The sequence below is a fragment of the Pleurodeles waltl genome, chromosome 3_1 (assembly GCF_031143425.1).
Source record: "Pleurodeles waltl isolate 20211129_DDA chromosome 3_1, aPleWal1.hap1.20221129, whole genome shotgun sequence".
Lineage (NCBI taxonomy): Eukaryota > Metazoa > Chordata > Amphibia > Caudata > Salamandridae > Pleurodeles > Pleurodeles waltl.
The window spans coordinates 1007583841-1007597855 of record NC_090440.1 but is presented as its reverse complement, the minus strand read 5'-3'; positions in this window follow the sequence as shown (position 1 = coordinate 1007597855).

The following is a 14015-nucleotide window of genomic DNA, read 5'->3' as shown; positions in this document are numbered from 1 at the left end:
GTCTGCTGTGCAGGATCAGCCACATGGTGTAACTTGGCATTGTCAATAGATACAAAGTGGTTTTCTTTAGCGTCAGGGAACGGTGGTAGATTGACAGTTCTGGTACCGTGTATTCCAAGGACTGGAACTGGTGCATGATAAGAAGGACCAAACTCCTTTTTCACAGCAACTTTTTCACGTACTAGATCCCCAACCTTTGCAATGCAGCCGGTAGATGGTATTGGTACATCCTTAATTCCTGCAGTGGCAGCACTGGCAGAAGCGTTGTCGTCACGGAACTGTTGTAATTCCTGCAAGACAGTGACATATTTATTTATGTCAAAAGGTGTTTCTGTCGCCTCCACGCCAGGGCCATCAAGATCTGGAACATACATTTAAGTTCCAAACAGGCACTCGTATGAAGTACAACCCCCCAGGGACCTTCTAGGCAGATTATTAAGTGCTCTCTGGACTCCATACAGGTGATTAAGCCAACTACGACCCGTACCTAATATGCTGGCTGTTAAGGATTGCTTTAAATCACGGTTTCGTCGCTCCACGTCACCATTTCCCTCGGGATGAAATGGAGACGAGTAATGGAGTAGGACGAGTTAACGAAGCCGTGGCTTCCCTGAATGCCCTGGAGGCAAAAGCAGGGCCCTGGTCCGAGTAGAAAGCCACAACTTCTTATGTGCAGATAAAGACTTGCAGATCTTTAATACCAGTCCGAGCGTCAGCTGAGCATTGTGGCCACACCTATAGAAATCTAGAACAAGAGTCAACATCGACTAAAATGTATTTGTAGCACTGTCCGGTGTTAGGGGACCACAGTGGTCCAAGTACACAAATTGTAAAGGCTTGTTGGAAATTAGGAGGGGTGTCTTTAGTGAGCGTTTGACAGTGGAGCCCTTAATTTGTTGGCAGATATCACAACAAAGCTCATTCTGCTGGGTCTGTTTGTATAGACCTGGCCACCAATAACGTGCTTGCAATAATGATATTGAAGCCGCCACACCAGCATACGCAGATGCAACCCCCTCATGCGCTGCTTTAATCAACTCTAGTCTTATGTCTTTATTGGGAATTACTCCAACTCCCACGCCTGGTATTTTTACTTCTGCGTCAAGGAAGCCTCCCATTCGGTAGGAATATTTAGCAGGAAATGCTTTTGGAAAGGGCGTGCCTTCAGCCGTGGCTTTCACGGTAGCCCATATGTCATCGTCCGGTTTCGTTTCAGAATGAGTTACTGCAGCAACAGCAGCCGTAGCTACTGCTGATTTGGCTGCTTCATCAGCCAGTGTATTTCCGGCAATGTGTAGTCCAATGCGCTGATGTCCAAGTGTATGTCCAACATGGACGTTTGGTAGCGTGTCCTTCAGATCCGCTGCTTCCCCCCACAGAAGTCTCTGTTTGATGGTGTTGCCTTTAAAATCTCTGAACCCATTCTGGCGCAAGTAATGCAGGTATGCATTGAAGGACTGGACACAATAGTACGAAGCACAGGCAATCAGTGTTAGCTGTGCAAGATCTGTATGTTCCAGTGCCATCCCCAAAGCCTTTAGCTCTGCTAGTTGTGCTGTGCAATCCCCTAGGGTTTGCGTGAATGTATGTTGTGGATAAAGTTTATTATCCTCCATGTAGCCTCTCACGATTGCGCAAACAGCGGAGAATTGATGCTTTGTGCCTATGGCTGGTTGTGCTTAGCCATCTGTGTACATGACTCTTTGATATTGATCAATAGGCAGTGTATTTGCCGGAACTGGATATTCTAGTTCATTTTGCAAAATGTCTTGAGTTTGTAACTTTGGGTCGAAGATATAGTCAACATCAGTGGCTGTCAGAGACGTTGCCCATTGAATCCAACATGGATGTAATGCTTTAATGTTTGGAACACTGGCTTTGGTAACAGCCTCAAGGGATGGAATTGGAGATATGACAATAATATGTTCCCCCTGGGCCAGTGGTCTTTCTTTAATGACAGCCATCTGAGCAGCAGTGAGAATTTTCTCAGAAGGAGCAAAGCGTTGTTCTGCTGCTGAATACAAATGTGATTTGTATGCTATCGGGACCGTCTCACCCTCATTGAAAGTTACATAGGTGAAACCAATGGCACCAGCAATTACTCTGATGACCAGATGTTTTTTATTGTCCCTTGTATGTAGGTGTTGTGCTGCAAGCATGTCTGTTTGCAAAGCTCTGAGAATGCATGTGTGTTTGACTGTCCAGAATTTACTGGAAAAGTAAGGACGTATTAAGTCATGTAAAGGTTTTATGCGTGATGCATGATCTGGAATGGAAGTGTTGCCAAAATTTAGGAAACCCAATAGTGATTGGAGTTTTTTAAAGGTATTTGGTGGCTGTAACTGTGTGCATTTTTCCAAGAATTGTGGCGCTAGGCTCTTTCCTTCACTTGATAGCTCATATCCCAAAAAACAAGACGCTAAGGAAGGCAATTTTAATTTTTTTTTAAAGTTGAATTTATAGCCGAATTCTGCAAATCCCACAACAATGCGGACTACCAGTCTTAGATGTTGCAGTAATTCATCATCTGTGAGATATATATCATCTACATGGGACAAAGCTTTAGGGTCAATGTCATGCAATATTGAAGTTGCACAAGCCTGGACTGTTCTTGTACCCCTGGGGTAAACATTAGAATTTTTTCTGGGAGCCTAATGCGCTGAAACTTGTTAGGTCTACTTTGGCAGAAGAAACCTTTGGAAATATCCAGTGTTCTTTTGTAATTTTTGCGCACTGTGTTGTTCATGAGTGCTGTGCTGTGAGAGTTTTGTATAGCATATGTGAGTGTTTTCTCTATTTAAATGTCTGTAGTCTAAGACTATTCTGTATGAATGGGCTGGTTTAGCTACTGGGAATAAGGGATTGTTCATTGGTGAGACGCTGGGTTCGATTACAGCCTGGTACTCCAGTTGTGTGAGGATTTCCCTCACGAGTGCTTTAGCATCATGTTTTATCGGATACTGGGGTTGAGGTTGATTATTCATTGGAATTACATGATTAGGGGAATCTTTATCCCACCCTACGTGGTTGTGATATAAGCCGGGTGCCTGGGCCAGTGCCCAATCGATGGCGTAGGATTCTGCAAGCTTATCGGGAACAAGGGATGAGAAAGAAGGTTTGATAACATCTTCCCCATGTGGGCAAGTATGGACAAATTCAGGTGGCCAATCCCTTTCGTCCAGTAGACTATCATATATGTTTACGACACAGTCCCAAAAGATTGCGTCAATTATGCGCCAATGTCTTTTGTACATCCTATCAGGCATGGAGACACGCATGTCCACAGTTTCAACTTGTAAGAAGTCATCAGTTGCTTTCACCTCCAGATGCTCTTGAAGATTCTGACGAACTATTGTGATCTCTACCGCTCTGTCTAATAGCGCTAATGCCCACTTCTTGTTCTTCAATAGAGCCCTCTTCTTGAGTGGCATGATGAACTGCAACTGCTGCCTCTTTTTCCATTTTAATTTGAGGCTTTTCTTGGGGAAGTTTCTCTTCTTTTTTGACAGAAGCTTCTGTAGATCGTTGTGATTCCTGTCTGGGTTTCACGTACTTAGTTCTTCGCTCTTATCGCCCACCTCTCTCACTGCATTTTTCCTGTGAGTCCTGAAAGGAACAAGATTGGCGTTTATCAATATATTGATATCTGTCAGGCGTTTAAATATTATGGGGGTCATTCTGACCGCCAGGGTCGGCGGGAGCACCGCCGACAGGCCGGCGGTGCCCCGCAGGGCATTGTGACCGCGGCGGTTCGGCCGCGGTCAGATGCGGAAAACCGGCGGTCTCCCGCCGGTTTTCCGCTGCCCATAAGAATCCTCCATGGCGGCGGAGCGCGCTCCGCCGCCATGGGGATTCTGACACCCCCTACCGCCATCCTGTTCCTGGCGGGATGGCGGTAGGGGGTGCCGCGGGGCCCCTGGGGGCCCCTGCAGTGCCCATGCCAATGGCATGGGCACTGCAGGGGCCCCCATAAGAGGGCCCCACCTTGTATTTCAGTGTCTGCTTTGCAGACACTGAAATACGCGACGGGTGCCACTGCACCCGTCGCACCTTCCCACTCCGCCGGCTCAATTCTGAGCCGGCGTCCTCGTGGGAAGGAGGTTTTGCCTTGGGCTGGCGGGCGGCCTTTTGGCGGTCACCCGCCAGCCCAGGGCAAATCCCAAAATACCCTCAGCGGTCTTTCGACCGCGGAGCGGTATTTTGGTGGGGGAAGTCTGGCGGGCGGCCTCCGCCGCCCGCCAGACTTAGAATGACCCCCTATATCTATTTCTGAGATTACATCTATTCTGTGGGGTCTCCATATGCAGAGATTCTCCCCTTTCTTTTTTTGGTGTTTGTTGTTTTTTATCCCAGCGTTTCTTAGAACCCTCAGGAGCTTGCTTGGTTGAGTCTTTATTAGATTTACCTTGAAACTATGGTTTTGTAGGTCTGGCCCCCAGACTATCTTGACCAATACTAGAGTAGGTCCCCGCGATAAACTTTGGCAGCTCACGTCCTTGATCCTGTGGAGGAACATCCCGGAGCTGCATGTGCACTGCTAATGCAACTGCTTCCCCTTTAAGGTTACTTAATATAATTGAAGATACAGTGGCAAAATTGCCCATGAGTTGCATCCACAAGTGCAGGGCCAGGCCAGTCCCGTAATCATCTTTAATTTGTTTTAACACTTCTGTTAAATTGGCAAGTGTCGGTGTACCGTGTGCGGTAGTATAGATTGTGGCAAATACCATGCCCCAAGTATTGCAGTTATCTACTGTGGGAACCATCCCAAATGGCAAGCACACAGTTAATATTCTATGCTTATCCTGAGGTCCCGTATGGGGAATTACTGCTTCCAGTGCATTTATTTTTTGAGCTATCCAAAACAGAATCTCTTCTTGCTTGGTGGGTACTTTAGCCATAATTGAATGTACAGTTGCAGTATTAATGCCTTGCGGTACTGCATGTGGTCGCGTCAGGGCAGCATGTGCTGGGTTTCTATTTAATGTCTGCAGTACAAACTGTACTAATCGTCTGTATATTGCCGAAAGCTCAGCATTTAAGCGGCGGACTTCAGCTACCGCAAAGATTGCTGCAGCAGGGTGTGGTGTATATGTGGCCAATAAAGGCCAGGTAGGACCATCAATACTTAGAGGACCTAACCTAACATGTAGAATTGTATGGGGTAGGGCACCATCAAGCCAGTTATTATGTTCTTGATAAGATATAGGTATTTCTAGATATGCATATGCTCTGCATTGTGCAGGTATGTTTGCAGGTGTAAAAAGACCAAACAAAGTGGCTATGCGTACCGGTTCGCACCTCCTATGTATGAGTGTAGTATACTAGAGAAAACAATGTCCATATGTCGCAGCTAGTGCTGCCAATGGTGCCAAACTGGAAAGCACCCAACCACCTCAGATGCTGTTGTGTCGGTTGAAGGGTCAATCAACACGTAGAAATCAGATATTGTTGTACTAAGTCACTCAACAATCGTCATCAAGTTTGATTCCTTATTGTGTTGTAGCAATCACAGTTCAAACTACACGTAAGTGTATGTTAAAGGTTTTATTTATCCAAAGCATCATGAATCCAGAGATACAACAGCCAACACGTGTTTCGTCAACAAGACTTTCTCAAGGCTATAAAGTGGACACACAAGAAAGGAATACAATCAAATCACTGAACCATAAACATGGAATCTAGTATTAGTGAGTTACCAAATCCAAAACCATGTCAGGCGCACTCCTAATGGTGTATCATGTGTGTACTAAAAAGCACTAAATACTGAGGCCCTCATTACAACCCTGGCGGTCGGTGATAATGCGGCAGTAATACCGCCAACAGGCCAGCGGTAACAAAAATGGAATAATGACCACAGCGGAAACCACTCAGACAAACAGACACTTTATGTCACGGTGTAGGTACTCCTCAGACTCGGTGTGATGCAAACAAGGTCCACCTCCTGACACCACCAAGTCACCGATAAAAAACCACAGTGCATTGGAGTAATCAAGCGAGGGAAGGAAGGGGAAGGATCAGCAGGGACGGGATAACTGTAAAGAAAAATACACAGTGTTAATTATCACATTGTCTGTCTATTCTCATAAGGTCTCACTAAAACCAAAACGACCTGGCCTGCCCATAACTCATAAGGGCAGAACTAGTCCAAAGCCTGACTATGTTCCATCAGTATCACCAATGGATGCCCCAAGCCAACTACGGCCACTAATAATCACTTAAGGGTCTCACCGCCCCTCCTCCTAAACAATACTACAGTACGTATAAAGAAACAAACATGAGGAGAAAGAATAAGGTGAAGAAAATCTATTTTGCACTTCTTCCTATGATTCAGTTAACCCACTGAGCCTTTTGTTAATGTCACGTATATTTGAAGAAGTAACTCGTTCATATCTCAGTGAATGTTGACAAGAATCATTTGTCCCGGCTGTTTGGAATCCTGCAAACAGTAAATCTCATTCTGAATTGCCGCCAACAAAAAGCCAAAAGATTATGTCTCATAAGATCGCCGTTCCTTTATTATGGTACCTCAAAAAGTAAAGTGCTCCAATATATGACAGTCACTCACAACCTGGCCGTAAGGAATGCAGAAATAAAGAAAGGCGATAGCCTCCGGCAAGTAGCACCGCTTGCCGCTTACCACCTCCTTAGTACTTGGATTTCGAACGGAGGAGCAGCTAGGAACTCCTTCTGCCGGTAAAAGGTCAGTTTCCAGGAGGGGGCCCTGATGAATCTCATTCCTCTTTTCCGGCCGCCGATGATTTCCCCCCTGGGGAACGCCGTCCGCTCCGACTTCGTTGAGGCTCCGACCTGCCTCATTAGCACAGAATAACGCACACCCTTTCCAGGGTGCGCTGACTCTTACGCGATCTCTACCGCGCTGGGCTTCATGGGAGGTGTAGTCCCTAATGACTACAATCTCCCGATCGGCCCTGTAGGCGCCGGCTAGCACCTGACAGTATGCCCACCTCCAAAGCGCCTCCTAGGGCCAGGTTTAGTGGGATGACAAGCATGAAACCGTTGCACCGCCCTAGGGGCATGGACATTGCCTTCCGGCTCCCATGAATCCTCCTCGGCCTCATACCCCTTCCACGAAACCAAGTACCATAACTTACCCCCCCGTAGTTTGGAATCCAACACCTTGCGCACCTCATACTCCAGCTGCCCGTCTCTAACCACCGGAGGCACCGCCCGCCGGGTCGCTGACAGAGCTGGCTTCAAAAGGCTGCAATGAAACACCGGATGGATTCTTAAGGAAGCAGGTAAGTTGAGACGGTAAGCCACAGGGTTTATCTTGCGTACCACCTCATAAGGACCAATGTAACGAGGATGAAAGATGCTACGCATCTTAAAGCGTATATACTTGGTGGAAAGCCACACTCGATCCCCTGGCTGATACACCGGCCCCTCACGCCGATGTACATCACCCCATTTCTTATACTGTTCCTTGGCTTTATCCAAATTAAGTCGTATTTTTTTTTGCATGGATTGTAGGTTCTTAACCATAGCATGGACAGTAGGTTGATCTGTGACATCCCGAGGTATGATTATGGGCAACATCTCCGCGTGGAACCCTGTGTTAGCACGAAAAGGAGACTCCCTTATCGAGCTATGCCAAGCATTGTTGTACGATAGTTCGGCCAGCCATAGCAATGACACCCACGATTCCTGGGCGTCCTTTGCATAGCACCTCAGATATTTCTTCAGGGTTTGGTTGAGGCGCTCCGTCTGGCCATCGGTTTGTGGGTGGAAACTGGTGGATAGGGCGGATTCAATGCGCAGAACCTTGCACCACATGCGCCAAAACCTAGCAACGAACTGGGGGCCTCTGTCTGAAATAATGGTTCTTGGTAAACCATGTAACCGCACCACTTGAGACAGAATTAGATGGGCGGTCTGACTTGCTGTAGGTAGGTTTCTACAAGGGAGAAAGTGACCCATCTTGGTAAGACTATCGATTACCACCATGATAGCATTGTACCCCTGATCCATTGGCAATCCTACCACAAAATCCACGCTGATGGTTTGCCATGGTTTTTCCGGAGTGGGCAAAGGCATCAGCTTGCCCTGGCTCTTCGCGTTTTCTCCCTTGGATCGAGCACATATCTCACACCGAGCTACCCATGTCGCAACGTCCTTAGCCCAACCTTTCCACCTGAAATGTCGTTGAACTATTTGCGCAGTCTTGGTGTACCCCGGATGACCAGCTGTTACCGCATCATGACACCAATTGAAGGCTTGCATTTGAAGTTCAGGTGTTGGTAAATACAAACGATTACCTTGCAACGGTATTCCATGCTTAAGGGTACGGTCCTGACTTACTTCGGCCCACTCCTTCCACTGAGCAGCAGACTTATGCTTAGAGACCTTTTCTAGGAAGTGAGAGATATGAAGGGCACAAAGCACTTTTTCCGGTTGGATGATTGCTTCATCAGGTCTTGAAGTGATGTTCCTCGCGTCCCTTTGTCTAGACAGTGAATCTGCCTTGCGATTGTCGACCCCAGGACGGAAGGTTACTACAAACTCATATTCTGAAAAGAACAGCATCCACCTCATTTGCCGCTGGGTAAGCTGTCTAGCCTCCTTTCTATACTGCAGGTTTCGGTGATCAGTATATACCGTGACCGGGTGTTGGGCCCCCCAGAGATAGTGTCTCCATTCCTGAAATGCCTTCTTGATGGCTAGTAGTTCTTTTTCTGCCACCGTATAGTTGAGTTCCGCAGCAGATAGCTTCTTAGATAAAAACGCAACCGGATGAAGCTGTCCCGAGGTCTTGTTTCTTTGGGATAACACAGCCCCAATGGCTATATCCGAGGCATCTGCTTCGACTATAAAAGGTACTTCTGGCTGTGGATGCTGAAGTATAGGCGCTGAGCAGAAGGCCTGTTTTAAGAAGCAGAAGGCCTCCTCTGCCTCCTCTGACCAAACAAAAATCACACCCTTTCTTAGCAACCTTGTTATAGGTGACACAATGTGGGAAAAATGACAGATGAATCTTCTATAGTAATTGGAAAACCCCAGGAAGCATTGCACGTCTCTCACACTAGTGGGCACTGGCCACCCTTGAACCGCCTGTATTATTCTTGTCGACATGCAGAACCCTTCCGGGCTTAAATCCACCCCCAAGAACTCAACCTTCTGTACATGGAACTCGCATTTGCTCAGTTTGCAATAAAGATGGTGCTGTTGCAATGCCTGGAGTACTAGGGAAACATGTTCCATGTGCCGCTCTAGGGAGGTAGAATACACCAATATGTCATCTATATAAACGATCACAAAGTGGTCTACGTATTCTTTGAGAACATCGTTCAGAAAGTATTGGAAAGCCGCCGGGGCGTTACACAACCCGAACGGCATTACCAAGTATTCAAACAGGCCATAACGGGTCTTGAACGCCGTCTTCCATTCATCCCCTTCACGGATTCTGACCAGATGGTAAGCCCCCTTCAGATCCAACCTTGTATAGATAGTTGCCTCTTTCACCTGTTCCAATAACACAGGAATGAGGGGAAGAGGGTATCTATTCCTTATCGTGTTCTTGTTCAGCATTCGATAATCGATGCAGGTTCTCAACTCTTTATTCGCTTTAGCTATGAAAAAGAGTGGAGAAGCTGCCGGAGAACAAGATGGTCTAATGAACCCGATTTCCAGGAAGCGGTCCAGATATCTTCGCAAATGTTTGGTTTCTGGGTCTGATAGAGCATATACCCTACAAGAAGGAAGGAGTGCTCCCGGAATCAGATCTATCTTGCAATCGTATATACGATGGGGTGGCAATGTCTCCGCCTGACCTTCGTCGAACAAATCCTTGAACTTGGCGTAAACAGAGGGCAATATCACCGCTTTCTCCACCACTGTGGCCAACTGTAACCCTTGAGCCAACGCTAACGCGGGGGGGTTATCATATAAGGAACAGACTTTCTCACTCCTCAAGGACTGAAAACTAACCGTCTTGGTTTGCCAATCGATAACAGGATTGCTTTTTCTTAGCCAGGGCATTCCCAAAATTATTTCATACTGAGGAGCCTCTATTATATCTAGCCTGATTATTTCTCTGCGTGCCGGAGATACTCCACTGAAAACCAACCCCACATCCTCAGTTTGTTCAGTAAGGGGTCCGGACTTCAGTGGTGTACCGTCAACTGCCAACACTATTTCGGGGTTCTTTCTTGGAATTCTCAGAAGTCCCAGTCTCTTAACCACCCCTTCATCTATGAAATTTCCCGTGGCTCCTGAGTCTATCATTGCCCACACAGGATGGGTTCGATCTTGGGACACCAGCTCTACGGATAACAAAAGGTGTGACGCCTTTTCTTCTTGTGGCAAGAGGGTTAAAGAAGTCAACCGGAACCCCGATAGGGGTTCTATAAAGGGCAAATCCTCTTTCTCTGATATCTTCCCTGACGTCACCGCGGCCTTTTGAGTGGGGGAGTAGGAGAACCTTTTTCTTGGTTTTTGGGGACACTCTCTCACATAATGACCCTTCCTGCCGCAATACATGCACAACCCCTGTACCCTCCTACTCTCTTTTTCGGCCCTTGACAGAGGTGCCCTAACGGCTCCCACTTCCATAGGTTCCCCGCATAAATCATGGGAATTAGGAACTGGTCGCCCCTCCCTTTCTGGAATGACCGGCCGCCTATCACCCGCTCTACGCTCTCCCCTTCTCTCTGCTAGCCGATGATTCAATCTCAAGGTAAGATTCACAAGTTCAGTACACGTGGAAGGCTGTGGATCTATTTGGGCTAGGATATCCTTCATGTCGTCTCTTAATCCTTGATAATAGAGAGACATTCTCTTCTCCTCTGGCCACTCTGATTCCGCCACCAGTCTATTGAAGGTCGTAAGATAAGTAACCAGGTCAGACCTCCCCTGTCTCAGTTCCAGCAATTCTCTATCAGCACTAAAGGTGGTTGTTCTGTGATCAAACACCTTCTCAAAGGCCGACCGAAAGGCATTCCAATCCGATAATAATGGGTCATCGTTTCTAACTAACGGCACTGCCCAGTTAGCTGCATCTCCCGAGAGATAAGAAATAGCGAACATTACCCTGGAAAGGTTAGAGGGAAAAGACGCCGGTCTACATGAGAATTGAAGAGACAACTGCGTTAAAAAAGCCTGAACTTTCCTGGGGTCCCCTGAAAACCGTTCCGGACTGGCCAAAGGGATTGGAGGGGAGACGTTCACGGTTACCTGCGGTGTAGATGCTGAGGCATCGAAGGGATTCCTAGTAAGCCTTTCTACCTTGTCCCTTAGGGCCGCTGCCTCCACCCTAGAATCTGCCAACTCTTGCTGCACTACCACTAACGCCTGTAATACATCATCCATAGATGCCATCTTTGCATTACACCGAGCAGGAGGAGTATTATTCGTGGGTGCGTTATTCTGTCACGGTGTAGGTACTCCTCAGACTCGGTGTGATGCAAACAAGGTCCACCTCCTGACACCACCAAGTCACAGATAAAAAACCACAGTGCATTGGAGTAATCAAGCGAGGGAAGGAAGGGGAAGGATCAGCAGGGACGGGATAACTGTAAAGAAAAATACACAGTGTTAATTATCACATTGTCTGTCTATTCTCATAAGGTCTCACTAAAACCAAAACGACCTGGCCTGCCCATAACTCATAAGGGCAGAACTAGTCCAAAGCCTGACTATGTTCCATCAGTATCACCAATGGATGCCCCAAGCCAACTACGGCCACTAATAATCACTTAAGGGTCTCACCGCCCCTCCTCCTAAACAATACTACAGTACGTATAAAGAAACAAACATGAGGAGAAAGAATAAGGTGAAGAAAATCTATTTTGCACTTCTTCCTATGATTCAGTTAACCCACTGAGCCTTTTGTTAATGTCACGTATATTTGAAGAAGTAACTCGTTCATATCTCAGTGAATGTTGACAAGAATCATTTGTCCCGGCTGTTTGGAATCCTGCAAACAGTAAATCTCATTCTGAATTGCCGCCAACAAAAAGCCAAAAGATTATGTCTCATAAGATCGCCGTTCCTTTATTATGGTACCTCAAAAAGTAAAGTGCTCCAATATATGACAGTCACTCACAACCTGGCCGTAAGGAATGCAGAAATAAAGAAAGGCGATAGCCTCCGGCAAGTAGCACCGCTTGCCGCTTACCACCTCCTTAGTACTTGGATTTCGAACGGAGGAGCAGCTAGGAACTCCTTCTGCCGGTAAAAGGTCAGTTTCCAGGAGGGGGCCCTGATGAATCTCATTCCTCTTTTCCGGCCGCCGATGATTTCCCCCCTGGGGAACGCCGTCCGCTCCGACTTCGTTGAGGCTCCGACCTGCCTCATTAGCACAGAATAACGCACACCCTTTCCAGGGTGCGCTGACTCTTACGCGATCTCTACCGCGCTGGGCTTCATGGGAGGTGTAGTCCCTAATGACTACAATCTCCCGATCGGCCCTGTAGGCGCCGGCTAGCACCTGACACTTTAACACAGCGGTAGCAACAAGCACCGCGGCGGTAACTGCCAACAGCCAGGCGGTAGACAATGTACCGCCCACTCTATTATGACAGGCCTATCTGCCACCTTTTCCAGGGCGGTACCAACGACATCAAAAGCATGGCAGAAACAGTACACAGAAGGCAAAGGACTCACCCCTGAAGACACAAGGAAGAACCACGGCACCATGGAGCCCGAGTTGCAGGTGTTCCCCATGCTCGTTTATCTCCTTCTTCACTATGAACACCAATGACGGCAAAGACGATCACGGTGAGTACTGCCGTCTAGCACACAGGGCAGGGGGGAGGAAAACTAGAGTGATACACACATGCAACACCCCCACCCCCAACACCATACGCATAACCAGATGCAGTAACATTACATATGCACCCCTTACCCCTCAGGAATAATGCAAGGACAAAAGGAATTGATTAAAGTGAGTGTAATACGATAAAAGTGTAGAAAATCGTGCTCCAAAATCAAAACAGTATATACATATTTACAAATGGAGGGACACTGCCCAGTCCACAATGTCCGTGGGCCACAGGGCCACATCATATAGGCCAAGGCCCCACTTGACTCCTGCAACAACACGGAGAGAACATCGCAGGGGCATCAGGTTGAAAATACACAGGCACCTCAGGGGGACGGGGAACGGGGGGCACCTCAGCCGGAAGATAGTACAACACTACTGGTACTGGAGGGGGTATATGCCCTGTGCGATGTCCTGGGGAGTGCAAGGCCACAGTCTCTCAAGTGGGAGGTTTGCCCACCTCTTGGTCCCGGGGAGTGCAAGGCCACAGTCTCTCAAGTGGGTGGTTTGCCCACTGCTTGGTCCTGAGGAGTGCAAGGGCAAAGTCTCTCGAGTGGATGTCTTCTTCCACTGGTTCTGGAGGGGGCATTCTGCCCAGTGTGCTTCATCCTGGGAAGGATGGGGAGAGTGGATGGCTTCTTCCACTGGTTCTGGAGGGGGCATTGTGCCCAGTGTGCTTCATCCTGGGAAGGATGGGGAGAGTGGATGGCTTCTTCCACTGGCTCTGGAGGGGGCCTGGTGCCCTGTGATGCAGGACTCGGGGAGTGCAGGTCACAGTCTCTCACCTGGGTGTCACACCCAAAGGATTTGCAGGGTCGAGGACGCACTACAGTCCATGGAGGCAGGATTACACACTGCCCGCCATGGTGACAGCTGCTCAGTGGTGGCAGTGGCGGTGCTGGTGTCGGTGCTGGCAGTGGTGGTGGGAGGCTCCAGCCCTTCCCCTGCAGCCTCGGACAGCTGCCCACTGGGACTGCTGCTTCTGGCAGTGGTGCTGGTGTTGGGAATGCCAGTGGTGGGGGGAGGCTCCAGCCCTTCCCCTGCAGCCTCAGACAGCTGAACCGCCATGGTTGGTGTTGGGGCCTCAGAATCAGTCCCAGCACCAGGCCTCCTGTCCTTCCTGCCTGCCGGGGCAGGCCCCTTGCCCTCGGCAGCTGGTGGTACCTCCTTGCCCTTGGCAGCTGGTGGCGCATCCTTGCCTTTCCCCTTGGGAGCTGTGGTGCCTCCTTGCACT